The sequence below is a fragment of the Arvicanthis niloticus genome, chromosome 12 (genome assembly GCF_011762505.2).
Source record: "Arvicanthis niloticus isolate mArvNil1 chromosome 12, mArvNil1.pat.X, whole genome shotgun sequence".
Lineage (NCBI taxonomy): Eukaryota > Metazoa > Chordata > Mammalia > Rodentia > Muridae > Arvicanthis > Arvicanthis niloticus.
In genome coordinates, this window is record NC_047669.1 from 55,805,179 (window position 1) to 55,823,007 (window position 17,829).

The window sequence follows — 17,829 nt, forward strand, 5'->3', positions numbered from 1 at the left end:
GGATTCTGTACGCCCCCCCCACCCCCATGCAGTGTTTGCTTTTCCGTCTTCTCACACAATGCCTATGACAAAACAGGTGCTCCAAGCATATCAAGTGAATACATTTCATTTCTCCTTGACTAATTTTGATGGAGATTTCTTACTGAGTTTATGTGCTACACTGGATTGAATGTAAAATGGCGGACGTGTGCTGAAAGTAGTTAGTATCTTGAAGCTGGTGTTTGCCGATGTTTACAGATGTTTACTTAATGTTGTGTTCAGAATTCAGACATCCTCTGTGTCCTTCATCATCCTTTTGCCTTCATGATGTTACAATAATTATAGTTCATTGTTTCTCGTCTGAGAACTTTTTTTTTCTCCTCGTGGGAAATCCTTTATTGTGGAATTTGAGAGGCAATGACATTTAAATACTTTTTTTTTTCTGTAAAAGATTCCCTATTTTGACAAGTATATATAGTAAAAGGGACCATAAACCATTTAGGATGTTTGTGGGGCTAGCATTAGCAACACTTGGGGCTGTCATCTTTTTCTGAATGCTGTCTCTTCTAAAGCTATTAAGAAGAAAAAGGTGGCTTTTGAGAGAGTTTCACTACAGTGGATGTTCACAAAACAGCCTGTGGGCTTTTCACATTAAAAAGAAGAAGAGAAGGAGGAGGAAGAAGAAGAGGAGACAAGGAAGAGGAGGAGGAAGAAGAGAAGGAGGAGAAGGAAAATATTTCCTTTCTGTCTAGAAAGTTATTATGTCCCATTTTGGGGTTTTTAGCTCAACCTCATAAAAACAAAAGAAGAAAAAATTAAAAAAAAAAAACAACCCATCAAGAACAAATCCTGAATTTCTAAGGCTTCCAATACTTGTTAAGCTAAGTTGGGCTTGAAATTCTTACCCAGGTTAATGCTGTGTGAAAAGAACACCACTCACATTTAGATCAAGCATAAGTTCAAGAGATGTCAAATCCAAGTTCAAAAGCCCACCAGAGGCAGCCACCGTGGCCATAATGAATACAAAGCATGGAAAGGTGTGTCTGTCTCCAGGCTACTGTGACAGAAAAAAAACAAAACAAAACAAAACCAAAAACTGGCTGTCTATCACAGTCAGTTAAATAAGTCTCACTTTAAGCCCTGATCCAGAGGCTTCTACCCCCGGTAGACTGATGCTAATATAAACAAGTCACCCTGTTTTGTGAATAGTGTGCCCTGAAACCAAAATATGGTCTCTTCCTGCAATTTTAAACTCAGTTCCATGGCTAAGGAAGCCTTGAGTCTTCCATATGGAATTGTTGCTTCTGAGCTTGAATTGGTTTCCATGGAAATTGGTTACAAATGATCTGATTGGATCCAGATCTGCTTGTTGAATTTGGATATTCTCATTTCAAATGCTTTGGGGTTTTCTATGAAGTTGTAGGGGCTCCATGGGTAACAGACTGTATTACTTCACTCTGTATGTATGTATGTATGTATGTATGTATGTATGGACATCAGCATCCCTGTTGAAGTCCCCTTAACGTATTAGAACAATACACAGAGTACTGAAGAGACGCCACACTCTGATTCAAAGAGTGAGAGCTAAGAATTCAAAAGAAACCCGAGATTTGGAGGATATATATATATATATATATATATATATATATATATATATATATCATCCTTTGTGAAGAATGTCGTGTATATTAGTTATTACAAAGGGACCTAATCAAAATTGATTTCCTTTGGTAGCAGGAAGCAGTTACAGCAGTTACAGTGAAGAAGTTTGCAGTGTAATTTGTAGTCCTATGTGGTTTCTTTTAAGAGAAAATCCTGGAGTCAGTTTGCACTTGAAAGCAATCGCCTATGCACTTAGTCATTTGGCCACCCTGTGAGTATCTCTTCCACAGAATTCAGATAGGAAAACTTCGGAATACTAAAATTATGAGTAAAAATTGCCTTAAATAAAAGTAGTGATTTGTTTTTTCACCCCTAATACAGAGGAAATTAATTACCATATCTTAAAAGGAGCCCTGATTTGAGAATTATTTTTCTTGACTCTTTCTTTTTTGAAGCCTTAAAAAAAAAAAAATCGGTTTTAGTTTTTGTGGTGTAGGTGAATTGAGCCCAGGATCTCACTTACTACTGAGTTACATGCACCCTATACCCAGTTCTGCCCTGTATTAGACAGTATCTGTAAGAGATACTCTTGTGTTCCTTTCTTGAATCAAGGGCTTTTCTGAGGGTTTTCCCTCCTTTCTTCCTTCTCTTCTTCCCTCCCTCTCTAGCTTTCTCCTTCTCTCCTTTGTTTCTTTTCTTCATTTGTGAGTATACATGTGCATATGTATGTATCTGTGAATGTGTGGTATATGTTCGTGTGTAGTGTGTGTGCATATGTATATTATGGTATGTGTGTCTACAGTTATTGTATGTATATGTTGTAGGTGGGCTATGTATGTATGTGTGTGTTATGAGTATCTTTCTATGTATCTTATCTGTTCTCTGTGTGTATGGTGCCTATATATGTGTGGTTTTGTGATCTCTCTGTGTGTGTGTATGTGTGTGTTTGTGGTATGTGAACTGTGAGGGCAAGTGCCTGTATAAGGTTTGTGTGTCTGTGTGTAGTAGCTATGTGTATGTTGTGTTTGCCATGTGTACATGTTGTATGTGTTTGTGTATATGTGTGGTGTGTGTATATTTGTGTATGTGTGTTTCATGTATATGTTGTGTATGTATGTGCTGTGTATGTGTTATGTTCCTCTGTGTGTGTGTGTGTTTGTGTGTGTGTGTGTGTGCACAGGCATACGTGCATGTGGTGTGTGACCAGGTATTACCTTCATGCATTTTTCTTCCTAGATAGTTATTCTCCTAGAGAACTAAATTCAGTCCTTAGCCCTTCCTTGGCTTTTCTGCTTAGATATTCTCCTCTGTGCTTTAATAAATACTTATTGAAACTGAAATATGAATCCACATGTTAACCTCTGCTTGAGTGGCAAAACAGCACAGACACAAGAGGAAAACCCAAGCAGCGCCTGGTGGCTTGATCCTAACTGCCAACAGCCAACTGCATTGGGTCAGAGCTGGAGAGGCTCATGTGTGATTCATTCTGTCTGTGGTCTGTGTTGGCAAGCAAGTAAAGCAGTAATGATTGTACTAGTTGCATATTTTAATACCACCATTTTGAATATTTTAAGTGTATAAAATAAGACAGACTAACAAAATCTAGGACTAGCCAAAAAAAAAAAAATCCTTGCTCTAAATGTCTTGGTAAATAATCGGATTGTCAGGCTGGACCTGATTCGGCAGCTCCTCCCTCGAGCACAGAAATTTGTCTCTGTATTGTTTGTCTACAGAGAAGTCAAAAAGAATAAGGAAACATTCTGTGGATCGACAGAAATGATAATAATCTTGAAAAGGATTCTTTATAATTCTGGACTTTTCAGAAGTTAAAAAAAATGTATCTCACAAAAAGACTGTGTTGCAATCATTAAAGCCAGGGCTACAATTATGATGAGCTTTTATAAAGTAGATACTAAGTGGATTAGTGGATATCAAGACTATTGAGCACACACTATTGAGACATAAAGGCATTATACTTTTATTCAGTGTTGTATTATTATAGAGCATTCCATAGGAGGTGCTTGACCTCAACACTGATTCTGTTAACTTATCTGGTTGATTGCTTTGCAAATTTTAACATTCTCAGCCCTTCCATCCACCTCTCTGTAATACTAGAGCCTTTCTGTACAATGCAAAGGCTAATAATATTATTCATGAATAAATAACCTCTAAACCTCCTTAATATTCATGACTACTTCAGACTTGCATTGCCTGCTGAGGTCACTCTGTTCGGGGCTTGTCACTACACCCTGACAGCCACACCACCTGAGGTCCACCCGCAATGGTAGTTCCGTAGCAGCAGCACCCTAAAGCCAAAATAAGTTTTGTGATATTCAAAATATAGATTATTTAATATCATTGTTTCTATCTTTCTTGGTAATGACGGCCATAATAAAGCTTGGCGGCATTAGGAAGTTGAAGTCTGCAATACATTCCGCCATGCCTCTAGAAACAGTTCATCAATAAATATCAAGGTTCAAGAAAATCTCAGTTCTTTTACCTTGCATATCAAGTTGTTTATGTCACTGAATTTTGCTGTCAGGATGCGACTTAAGGCTCAACAGTAATTTGACCAATGGGAAAATAACATTTGTTATGTTTAATTAATTATGCTCCTTATGTGACTAATTAAAATGAGGAAACAGCCCTGTTTAGAATAGTTAGGATAGGAAGAAGATTCTGCTTAATTCCTACTCAGAAAACTCAATTATGCATAGTTCATTATCTTCTGGAGTTATCCAATATTTACTACCTGTAATTTTTTCAATCAGCAGTTGTTTAATTATGCCTAATGTTTATCTGGAACTCTGTTTCCCATATGTGTATGCATTTCCTTATACATCCATACACAGTATCTACACATTTCTGCTAGAATTTCACTTACAAACCTAAAAAACACAAACAAAAGCTATTAGCACTTAAAAACAAATGATACAATTCACCACGTCTTAGGCTGTTGTTATGTTTGAACTCTAGAAACTCATTTAACAGTGTTAGGGTTGCCAGTTCTATCTTGGTAGGAATGAATTAGTTTCCAAACAAGTGCTTAACATAGCATAATAGCCCCATCTTTTAAAGGAAATTATATTTAGTGCCGTATTTATAACAACTTTATAGGTTGTGACATATCCATAAAACATGAAATCTAACCAGAAGAAAATAGATGCACCAAGGCATTCTGCCAAGCTCTTAAACACGGTCACTGAAACTGTTACAATTTATGCCTCCCCTTGGTATTTGAGACTTTTGTTTCATACTGTTTTGCTATCTTAATCGAAATGCATTACATTGTTCAGTGGATGCTTGTCAGGCAGGCCTTGAGGTTTTTCTTAGAATCAGATAATAATCAAGTAGAATTGGTTTGGCTGTCTTCCTTTTAATCACAATCCAAGGCTTTATTTTTAAAGGGTGTGATTCCTGCCCCCCTCCCTTGGTTAAAGTTAGAATTTTGATCAAAATATTTTTAAAACATTGAGGGACAATAAATATTTCTCTTTAATATATTGTTTTGTAACTATGTTATAAGATTTGTCAATAACTTACTTCCCTCTATAAGAATTGTCAGTGACTTACTTCAATGGCAGTTATGTGGATAGCTTTTCAAAATCATTTTTCTTTTGAGAACTACCATAGCAAAAGAAAGGTAGACAAGACTGCCTAGGATTTAAACTCTATTTCCTTCATTCCCAATTTTGCCTTCAGCGTGGAAGATTCTTTTGCTTGAGCCACTCACTGCTTAACCAGGGTAAACTAGATAGCGTCATTAATCTTTCTCCTCTGTTCACAACTTCACCGATAAAACAGCTCTTATTACTGTCACAATTTTATTTCCAGAGTGAATTTGTGACTCTATCAGCAGCAGGACCATGTTCCCATCACCATGTCCCATCAGTCACAGGAAGCTGAACTGAATGTAGACGTCTACACCCCAGCCATTTCCTAAGCAATCACCTTTATCTCCCTGAGTTGAACCATTAAGAATATCTAATCTCATTTTTGTGCACCTCTCTTACAATAGGAACTAAGAGATACTTACTTCTCCTGTTTCTCTTGGGGGCCAAATACTATAGCACTCAGACATCGGAAGCTATATGTTGTTATCTCTATTCATACCCCACTACACACCTGCTGGGCTGTCACCTCCCAGGCTTCTCACAAGAACCTCTTAGTCTTTTGATGCCTGATTTCCTGGATTTGTGTTAAAACAAAATGCAGGTGCCAGACATTGCACAGCCAGGTAATACTCTGTGATCATATACAGAGGTTCTGTAAAATTCCAACTCTTCTCTAGGGAGTGACTGTCCTTTTTTTTTTCTTTAAAAAACAAAAACAAACAAACAAAAACAAAAAAACAAAAAATACCCTTGATCTGAAATCATCCATTCTGTCAAAATCTGTATTTAATTTTAAACATAGCAAAACGGTATTGCTGTCTCTCTAAATCCATTGCCAGACTATAATAGCAATGCTAAAATGAATTGTCAAAGGGGTGTAGACTCTATTCTATTCCATAGAATTATATTGTCTTTTGCCTCTCATCGGTATTTATGCCAAGTATATAATGAAGGAGAAAAGTGCATCCTCATTAGGATTGATTAGCTAGTGACGGCTGCTGGAAGGCTGCTTTTTAGAGTATGAGACTGACATCAAATGGGGGAGGAGACACAAAGGCAGAGGGGGAAAAGTGCCCAGGCTGTCTTTGGGCTGATTTAATTGCAGCTAATGGGATGTTTCCCAGAGCCTTTTTCCTTGATGCTGAACTGCATGTGTCAGACAAGAAGCTCTGCTGAAGTGTCTCAGGTGCTACAGTTTATGATTGACCCCTATGCAGGGCCCCAGCGAACTGGGAACTGGTGAACAATTAGAACTTCCAGTAAAATGAGAAGCAACTGTCAGAGAGGCTTGTAGGAACCTTGAAAGTTTCTGCTGTCTTTTCAGTGAGCAATAGAACAGACTTAAGCATGGACAAGCATCTTGGCATGATCCTCCACGGCTCCCGGAAGTGCAACTTCCCATGGTCCTCTACGGCCACCGGAAGTGCAGTCACATACAGAACACAGTTTACTTGCCATGGTCCTCCACGGCCCCCGGAAGTGCAACTTGCCATGGTCCCCGTATCATCTTTTACCCTCTACAGATTCTCTTATCTAAAACACAAGTCCAGTTGTGTTAGTCCCCTCCATTAAACTCTTATCAAGGCCCCATCTCTCTGTAATAAAATCCAAGACTATTTCTTGTGCCAACCTACCTGCCTGCTCCTCCATTCAATGAAAGTCACTATAGTTTTATTTAGGTTGGTGAAAAAGGAGTTCAGTTTCAGACCGTGACTTTTAAATCAGAATCATCAGTCTCAAACACCTTTATCAATCCAGATGGGAACCATTACAACCAACACATTTTTACCAATAAGAAATGCTTGCTTCATTTCCATAGCATAAAAATTAATTCACTGGGATTTGATGAACTATTAGAAAGTTGTGAAAATATCCTTTTTCTGAAAAACAAGGTTATAGAGAAACTTGAAGGCAAAGGGACGGAGGAACAGGACCTCATATTAGATGATGCAAATTAGTTGAGGCAAATATTTATAGACCTGCTTGTTCAGTGTTTGAAGAGATGGTTGTGTAACATGTGATTGGACATTGCTGAAGAACTGGACTCCTTCTGTTGAAGAGAGTGAACTCTGCAGATTGCAGCTTGAGACACATCTCATCCATTTGCTAAGTGTTCTTTCTCCCAGACCCAAAAGCTATGCTTAATCAGACCTGTAGCAGATTGCTAAACAGTGATCAGGAGCTTCTTAGTTATAAATTTGGCTTTGGGAAGTGCTTTGGAGAATCTTCTCAGTCAAGTCACTGAGATACTCATTGTATACAATCCATCTCTCTTAGCATGGCACAATCCTATCAAGAAATTGCACATTGCTATTATGTGGATTAAGAGAGGACAACATCTCAAAGGGACAGTTTTTAAGAAAACATTTTGGTCAGTTCATGAGACTCCAACTTAGCAAGCTTTTTTTTGCCTTTCCAATCTGCTTCAAATGACCATGGGATGGTCCACATTCAGTTTGTTGGCAACTATTTGTATAGTTGTACTTGGATTCACTTCAGTGATTGCTCTCGTTTGGTTCTTGTCGACTGCTGACAGCAGACCACTCTGCTTCTCATCTTCATGGCTCTCCTATTCAACGCAAACTTCATGAACCACTGCTGCATGGTACAGTCCTTGGCAGTTCTTCAATCAAATGCATTGTTGATGCTGCAGATGGTTTCTGCTGCTTCATGACTCATTTGAACAAGAATGGGAAAAAAAAAGTTACTTGAATTTGCTGTCTGTAACATCATTTCCATAGTATAACAAAAATGTAAAACAAATAGAAAGTCAGAGGTATTTGGCAATTGCATGAAGTAAAGAATGCACATTAAACTGATGATGTTAGTGAGAACATGTTCGTTGCTTTGTGTACAGTTTTAAAGGCTCACCTCTTCTGAAAATATCCTCGTAAACACACATATCTGGGTACCCCTTCACCCAGGCAAACTGGCACCAGAAGTTAAGCACCATGACATCCTCAGTACTACAAAAAGGTCTTCTGCATGAGTTAATTAAGTACAGGTTCTGTTCCCTACCAGCTGGGCAAACTGAAGAGTTTTTCTGAGTGGTAGTGTTCTCATCTGTTGAAAACTAGATAAAATAACTTAAGATAATTACTGCAGTTCCCACAATAGTCATGGTGGATTAGGAAGTCCCAGTCAAGGGCAGGTCCACAGTTCTCTTTCTCATCTTTGTCCCCTATCCCCCTCCCAACAACAACAACACAACAACAAACCCTTAAGTTTGTCAGATTAGTTGTAATTTTCATCCAATATGTATCGAGATTTAAGACTTTGGCAGATTATTAATCAAATATGGCCATTGTCTTACTTAATTCTGCAAGGACAATTCATTATTTTTCTTTTTAAATTGGATATTATATTTACATTTCAAATTTTATCCCCTTACTCCATTTCCCCTACCACCCAGGAACCCCCTTATCCCATCCCCCCTCCTCCTGCTTCTATGAGGGTGTGCCCCCACCTACCACCCACTCCCACCTCCCCACCCTCGAATCCCCCCCCCCCCAGTGTTCAGCCTTCATGGGACCAAAGATCTCCTCTCCCACCTATTCCCAACAAGGCCATCCTCCCCTATATATACAACTGGAGTCATGGGTCCCTCCCTATGTGCTCCTAGGCTGGTGGTTTAGACCCTGGGGAGCTCTGGTTGGTTGGTATTGTTGCTCTCCTCATGGGGCCACCAACCCTTTCAGCTCATTCAGTCTTTTCTCAAACTTCTCCATTGGGAACCTGCAAGGACAATTCTTGATGGCCCTTTATTCAATCTTTGATACTTAGTCCTTACTGAGTACTCAGTAGACTGTTTTGAGAGCCCTATTCTTTGTTTCTGCAGGGAACAGCATACAGAGGAAATTAATTGCACCATCTTTTGGATCACTGCACTTGTACTGAAAGCTAGCTAAATAAGTTATTATATTTTTGAGCCTCATATTGCCCATCAGTGAAATGGGGGTGCAGTGTTTTTCTCAAAGGACATTTGGAGAGTTGAAGCAGCCAGTGAACATGAAATATTCAACAGGTTGTGGAAAACACATGACATGTCATAAACATAACCATCATTACTTCGTCCATCTTTGGCATCATCGTCTGCTTATCAGTAGTTTTATGAAAGATAAAGTGAGTCATATGTACAACTACAAAATCGTTCTTATGTAGTCAAGTAAACAGGACACGCCCCTCAATAAAAATGAACCATCAAAGCTTGAGGCTTAAGTAATCAATATGTTTTGATGAGACAAATTTATGAATATCATGGTTCTTTTTTACGTTTTGTATAATGATTGGCGTTTCTGGTGTGCTCCATGCTACTGGCTTTCTCGAGAGAACAAACAATGCTGAATTCTTTCATTTTCATTCCAAAAATTCAGTCTATTTATAAATACAAGTACAGATGAGTGAGCAGAAAATAAAGAGGTATTCTCAATAGCTGCAGGATTGCAAAGAATCTCTGTCTGGGCTGGATGTGTTCAGACAATCATTCTTGCCAGCATTATGTAATAGCACACTGTAACTACTTATACCGTAAGAGGTGTAATATGTAATGACGAATTTGAGTACAGGGGGCTGTATCTTTGTTATATGCAAACATGAGACCATTTTATAAGGAATTTCAATGCCTGTAGATTTTTATGTCCACAGGGCTCATGAAACCAATGCCATAATATGTTGACAGATCACTGCTTGGATGAATAATCCTTGGCAATGACTGCCATATAATGTAGCCTGAAATTTTGGATCAGAAGGTATATTCCATTAGAAGAGGCCAGCATCTCTAAACTTAATCATTTTCTAATATCAAAGTCGCCATTTTGACAATAAGATAATATGGGTTTTATATCATGTCATGTGTACATGTGGGCCTTTGAGATTGCTAGATGGTTATTTCAGAATTCGGAGTTCCAGAGAAAAATCGGGTCGATGACTCAGTCAGTACATAAGGGGCCATATCTACTGTAGACTCTACTGACGGAAGTAAGTTATAAACTTTAAAACTGTCTTTCAAAAAACAAACTCTGAAAAAAGGAAGACCTAATTGATAAATGTGAACTTTGCATCATAGAGTTTACTGAATGGAGCCTTGGCAACACAGAAGATCTTTGTGTAGGGGTCACATGTTTGTTTAGGAACTCATTTAATTTCTAGGTATAAAAAATTATGAGAAAAAAAAAACTAAAAGCCAAACCTTCAGTTCGGGGTTTCCTTACTTTGATGTAGACTTCATTTAAATCATGTGTTGGAACAGTTCCCTTAAATTGCTGATTTCACAAAGGCTGGCAGCATAATAGGGCATTGTGTCTGACCATTAATGTGGTTTTTTGAGTCAAAGCCAAAACTAATAGTGTCGAGGGGCCTTTTGCAGGTTCAAGTTAGGTTCATTAGAATCCAGGATCCTGGTTAAGAGCAGTGAGTCCATCAACATATTATGATGCCTGCAAAGCTTTACCTGTTGACGGGATGAATTTTGATAAATGTGGAACACGTTCGCTAGACTATAACAAGACAAAATCAACTGCTTCAGGAGATCATGGTTTTTAGAAACATATTTCATATTACAACAAACCACAGAAGTTCAGGAAAATTAGCTTGCTACAATAAACATTGTGTTAAGAGGTCAGAGGGTACACACACACACACACACACCACCACCACCACCACCACCTCAACAAAAGCAACATTCCCTGCATGTATTGCTACCCTTTAAAGATGACGAAATCAGGAACCTTATCCTAAATACCACATGTGTGTTTGTTATGCATTCACCTAATAATAATAATTCTTAATTATTTTTCATTTAAAGGTAATGATATTTTTAATGAAACAACAATCTAGCATGGGTGAAGGAAAGATGTTTGTGTTCTAAAATAGGAAACACTCAAAAAGCAGCATGTGACAGCACCTTGCAGAAAATCTATATTGCCAACAAGTCCTTAGTGAGGAAGCCAGAAGGAAAATACCGTCTTCAGAGGTTTAAGGAGTCTTGGTACAATTGAACAGCAGAATGATTTATGAGACTAACTCCCTCTCCTCGCCGTTCTGACCCAGTGGTGTAAATAGCATGCTTAGTGCAACTTCTGCTGTTTCTTTATTTACCTACCCACCTCTTTTTTTACTTATTTTTCTTATACTTATTTCATGAGATTGAGGCCCAGCAGCCGTTTAGATTATAAAACTTTTTGCTTTTTAACTTATTTCTTCCATGAGGGGTCAAGAGCTTCTTGAACCTTAAAGAAAATAGCCGTTCTACCCTAATGATGGCTGAAAGCCATGCTATGTTATATTCTCTTATATTCATGAATGTTATATTCTCTTAGGTTTCTTTAATTCTCACGCAATGGTGTGGAATGGATGTCCGTCATTTAAATGAAAATGATGTAAGACTTAAAAACTAATCCAAAAAGAGAGAAGCTTTTACCAGTGGCCTTCATGCCGCTAATTTGAAGCGCTCTTAGTGTATGTGCCCTCAAATATTTGAAGAAATAAGTAGAGCAGTCAGAAGGAAGAAATAATGCATACATGAGATGGGTCCTGTGACAAGTTATCATTCAGCCTTGTGAAGAGCACATCCTGGGCCTTCCATTGTGTTCTGAGTCTCACATGGGATACACCCATCTTCATAAGTATGGAGAAGGTATTCTACAGCCCCAGCTGGATGGATATTTAACTGAGTGACTGTTTCTAGTAACCAACATTCTCAAGTAGTGTTGTCACCATAGAAATATATAATGGGTCATGCGGATCTATAAATGGAGTGCATAATGGAGTCTGAGAATGGAATTGGAAGAAATCAATTACCTTTTCTCTCTAGTCAGTGGCAGAGAACCCACACTCAAATGTTACATTTCTTGCAAACAATCTCATAGAATTTTAAGACTTGGAGTCATTTAGTGAGATTGTGTATTATTTGGGCATAATTAATTTTAATTCTCCAATTCAGATATGCTTAGTGAATTTTATCCAGAATATTTTAGACATAAATAAAGTGATTTACATTACCCATTGTATAATAGAATATTCACAAAGAGAATAATTGTTGAGTATACTAAGGACATTATTCCTTATGAGAAACCTTGAATAAAATAAAAATACTAAATAATCAAAATTTTTATTTTTTATCTATACATATATATTAATTTTTATTATTCATTTGCTATGATTTCAGCTATTTTGACAGATATACACAGTACTAATTAAGAGTAAAGAATATTCACTATTTCTGGGTCTAAAGAGACCTTTCAGCACATTCCAGACATGTCCTTATTAAAAGAGTGTCATATGACTTTATAGCATCTAGTGTCTTTTTGTTAATACGCCAGCAACTTCAAGCTGTGAAGTAATTTTAAACTTTTCATTTTTTAAAAGCATTCTGTATACATTTTAAATGAACACTTGAAGATACTTTACCTAAACTTTGCAAAAAAAAAAAAAAGGATTAATATGGCATGCACACATTCATTTGATTTTTTTTTTTTTGAACTTCTTATGACTTGATAGCCAGTGAGCCAGCACAAACACACCTGCAAAATCCGCTAGAAAGAGTTTAAGACAAAGTGACGCTGAGTAATTGCTTTGTAACAGATTTATAAGGGCAGGGAAATCCATAAATGGTTATTAAAGTTCGCTTAGGGACATTCATTTTGTGTGGTCGATGCTATTGCTGGAGACTTTGGAGCGCTGCACAATTAAACCTGATAGATGGGCCGATTTACAAAGATGTCTTAGAAAGTCAGCCCTGTGGATGGTAGAGCAGTTATTTCCAACAGTCCTTTTAAGTCATCAGTGAGTATATGAGATCTGCCTTTCCACTCTTACAGATGAAGTTACTGCCTAATGTTGGTTTGCGTTCTATTCCTAGGGAATAAAGGTTTAAATAATGCAATTCTGCGCTGGGTTTCAGGAACTAAATGGTAGCCATGGGTGCACACTTTAAAACCATTGACTTCGGAACTAGCAAAACACTTATGGAACTGAGGCCTCTTATTTTTTTATATTAAATTGCAGACTTGGATGATAAAGATTTGATCTTTTGAGTACATATCTTAGAGGTGTTTGTTTCCAACGCTCTATCCTATACCTTTTTAAAGATGAAGTTGACTCTTTTGACTTTTTTTTTTTCCGAGACAGGGTTTCTCTGTATAGCCTTGGCTGTCCTGGAACTCACTCTGTAGACCAGGCTGGCCTCGAACTCAGAAATCCGCCTGCCTCTGCCTCCTAAGTGCTGGGATTAAAGGCGTGCACCACCACTAAGCGCTGGGATTAGAGGCGTGCACCAGGCTCCTTTGACATTTTATTTGGAATAATGTTTCATATAGTATATATAGTGTAAATCATGTGTTCTCCCTATACTTTTAAGTAGGGGAGAAACCTGAAATCCAATCCTCTTACCTGAGGGGTAAATTTTACCAAGTGACTGAGTCTTCATCATCCTCCCCTGGAACAAATGTAATATTGAACTCTTTCTGAAAGCTGCTGAGGTTTCCATTATACGACCAGAATGCACAGCTTATACTGATGGTTCTTTATTATTAAACAACAAGCCTGACACCTACATAGTTTTCACAATCACAGACCTGATTTTTCATGGAAATTGTCTCCATCCAAAGTGGTTTTGCTGTCAGTTGTTTAAGGTTATCATTAGCCATCCTGTTCCAGGTTTTCCAGGAAGTATGCTGCTTCAAGACAGGTATGGCCATGCATTCCATGAACACATTTCTCAGCACTTTACATATGCTACAAAAAGTGCTGAAACTTGTCAAGGGTAAACAGATAACCTAAAAGCTGACGGCGGCAATCCACACTCATGAAACCACAGAGTATGAAAAGTGGCTTCATACGTCCGCAGGGAAAGCATTTTCTCCTGGGTTTTAGAGGCATAATTTGTTCATCTTTAAGAAGTATTTGTAATGTGGAAAACACTTGCTGCTTGAGAAACTCTAAAGGCAAACAGAATTGTTAAATGCTTAGTTGCCGTGAGGTGCGCAGCCTAGTTTGGGTGGCAGACACAATAATTGCAAAAATGTGTAGCTTTAAAGTAGGATGTGTGTTGTAAGCACAAGTGGGAAAATGTAGCACTCCTAGGATGTAAAAATCAGATTTACAGGTACTGTCTGGAGTGCTTATTAGATCTCAAGCTAAGATCCAAAGAGTAGGAATTAAGGGAGCAGGGAAAGAATATAACAGTTCTGTTGTATGGGAGTGAGATGCAGTGTAGTGTACATCAGATCCAAAAGATCAGGGCAACAGGCAAGTGATGTAAGAAGACACCCAAGTGTCAAACAGCTAAGGCCCGCTAAGCATGTAGCTCTCAATTTAAGAGACTTGAGACCATATTGAAGGATTTTTTAATGCCAAAAAGTACTAATGGATGTATCTTGTTTGTATTGGTTTGGTTTGTTTTCTTTTTAAGATTTATCTATTTATATGGGTATTTTATTTTTGCATGTACATCTGCACACCAGAAGAGGGCATCAGATCACATTACAGATGGTTGTGAGGCACCGTGTGGTTGCTGGGAATTGAACTCAGGACCTCTGGAAGAGTAGCCAGTGCTCCTAACCACTGAGCCATCTTCCCAGGCCCTTATTGGTTTGTTTTAATCAATATGACTTTATTGGAGGTTAATTAGGAAAAAAAAGTAAGATATTTATCAGGTGAGCAGTTTGGTAGTTGGGTGTAGTATCAATTAGGCCCTATGGGGAATCTTACTGACATTCACTAAAGGTATGTAAACTGCCTTCAAAACATGTATATTTATGTGTGTAGAGTGTTTCAACTCTCAGCCTCCGTCAGAGAGGCCTCATTTAGCAATGGGTTATAGTCAAACGAAGGGATTCCTAACTCATTTAGGAGTTATAGTACTACAAATAAGGGACTTTTGAGTGCTTAGCTATAAATGGAATATTTATATTGCACACTCCCAGGCCTAGAGGACATCATGAGAAAGGGGATAGAAAGATTGGAAGTGCCAGGAGATGGGGAAGAGAACTATACAAAAATGCCTTTTATACATGGCATGAACATTGCAGATAATGACCGGAAGCAAGAATTATCAACTGTGCAAGACTTACAGGGGGTGGGGTAGGGTATCTGATTGAGAAGAAAGATATCATTGTGGGACGTATAACTGGGAAGAGACTGTAAGAACCAGGAGCTGGGAAGGCGTACTATAAATGGTGTTTCCTGTGTATGACGTGGCCATTTCAGCTAAAAATCCATAGCAGGAATGATCACCTGTATGAGACTTATGATGACTGAGGATAGGTGATCTCATTGAGACAAAAAAAATTCTGGTGTGTGGGGGGGAATGTGTAGTTGGGAAGAAGAGTATCAGGAAGGGTGGGAGGGGATAACAGAAAGTAACGGAAGGGAAACATGATTATCACGTATTGCATGTGAATGAAAAACTGCTCAAAATTATTTTAATTCTCTTTAAGTGGTAGTAAGTAAATTGATGGAATCGGGGATGCTGAGAAGCAGAATAGGTAAAGGAGTCTTTATGTTCAAGGAGGAGGAATAGAAAGATCTAGGCCTCCAGCTTCAAAACCATGATATTGGGGTATTTACTTTGAACTATGGTCCTGAGAACTTGTGTTTTGTGCCACTCAGGTTGTCGTGGGTGACATGGCAGATGCATTTGAATCATGGATTCTTTAATGCACAAATACACAATGGGCAGCATTTAAATGATTGCTCTAAAGGAAAGTGGGTAATTTTTGAAGGAAGGGAAGAATACAAGCTTTTAGCCATTACCTAAGACATGTCAGACATTGCTTAAGGTCAGGGTGCATGGTTTGTTAGACCCTCCTCAGATAAGATTGAAATTAAACAAAGCACTGACAGCAGGGTTTCTCAGTTCTATCTGGCACTACTGGCATCTCAGGACCCATCCTTCCTTGTTGTGATGGCTGTCCTGGGTGCTGTGGTGGGATCATCAGCATCTGTGGATTTCACTGAAGACTGGGAGCTCTGCCTCATCTCCTCTCTCCCACTTCAGTCCTGACAACCAAAATTGCCTCCAAAGCCATTGTTCTACAGAGTGACATGAGGTATTTGATCAGAGGCAAAAAGTTCACAGTGTTTTATGTATCCATTAAGTACATTCTAAAATATCCCCTTTATTCTCTCTATTTTTATGTCTGCAAAGTTAAAAGACATAATGACAGGCTTTTATGTTAAACTCAAACCTTTCCTCCAAAAAAGAAATAATACCATGTATTAAAGTACCTGAAGGGCTTCTGATTGTTAGTGATATTATCATTCATGTGTATTTATATCTGAAAGTCTCACACACCAGTGAATGGGCTTTCTTGGTTCAAATGAAGATAGCTTCATTACTTGAAAACCAGTGTTCTGCTGCGTGGCCAAAAATATGCTTCTTCCTTAAAGCTCCATGACTTTCCAACCCATTCATTTTCTTCCACAAGGAGGTTTAAAAGAAAAAAAAAAATCTCATCTGTCAGACTTGTTAACTGAGCCCTACTATTCACTGTAGAAGAGTATGAAAATAAATCTCAGGAAATTAAGGATCCATTAGAAATTAGCTGCTCATAATAAAAACAGTCCTATTAATTAGAAGACTTTGGAGGAGATGATTTCCTCTGTAGCCTCATGAAGAAAGCTGCTGTTCTGTTTACTCATAACATGGACTCTTCAGGATGGAAGCTTGCTTTCAAATAAAGCCTTCTAATGAAGTATACCAGGAGTTTCAAGTGCATGAATCATTCCCAGTCTTCTTCATTCTCATCTCTCTGCCCCTTTGGTGCTAGAGACAGAACCTATGATAACTGTAGATTTTATGGTTAACAGAGATAAACCCAATCCTATTAGACCTCAAATAATGGGATATTAAAGTAAAATACAAAATCTAGTCATAGTGAAGTGCATAAATATTTTACCTTCTTTAATTTTTCTGCTATCTCTTAAATTTAACATTAAGAGCTATTTATGCAAAGTTTGTCATCAATTGAAAATGATATTACTAGGGCAGAATATTTGTATTTTCCAATTGCTACTTGTATCCAGGACCTCCTACATGGTATACACACAGGCTGCCACTGAGCTACATCTTTAGACACGGTAAAGAATATTTTTGAAGACCTTTTAAAGCAGACTTTACCAATGTGTAGATAGACTCTATGGAGAAACCTCTGGGCAGGGTTGTGTATCCAGCTGTTCCACTTTGGGCCTCTGAATAGCCACTTAAAAACCACAGCATAGCAAATGCTGTAAGATTCAAAGTCTATTGCTTTGCTGTCTGCAGCGCTATGTTGAAACTGCTATGGGCAAGTGAAAATCAAGTACGTTTTAAGACCCTTAGTTCACTGGCCCTCACTGCTAATTGCTGCTTCCCTATGCTTTGCTTGAGTTGTTCATGCTATGGTCCAAATGATGGTGTCCTTTGGCAGGCAGAAGCTTTTCGGTTTTATAATGTTCTCTTCACTGATTGTTGATCTTAGTGCCTGTGCTAACATTGTTCTGTTCCTAAAGCCTTTTGTTATGCCAGTGAGTTCAGAAGTGTTGTCTACTTTCTCTTCTATCAAGTTCAGTGTATCTAGTTTTGTGCTCAAGACTTTGATCCCTTTTGAGTTGAGTTTTGGTTTGATTGGTTGGTTGGTTGTTTTTTTTTAATGTA

The 17,829-nt window shown here is 38.2% G+C and overlaps 1 protein-coding gene across 3 annotated transcripts in view; it reads left to right on the forward strand.

Moving 5' to 3' along the window:
• Positions 1 to 17,829, forward strand: part of Robo1 (roundabout guidance receptor 1) — a 305,991-nt gene that overhangs the window by 195,470 nt on the left and 92,692 nt on the right. The window lies entirely within an intron of this gene.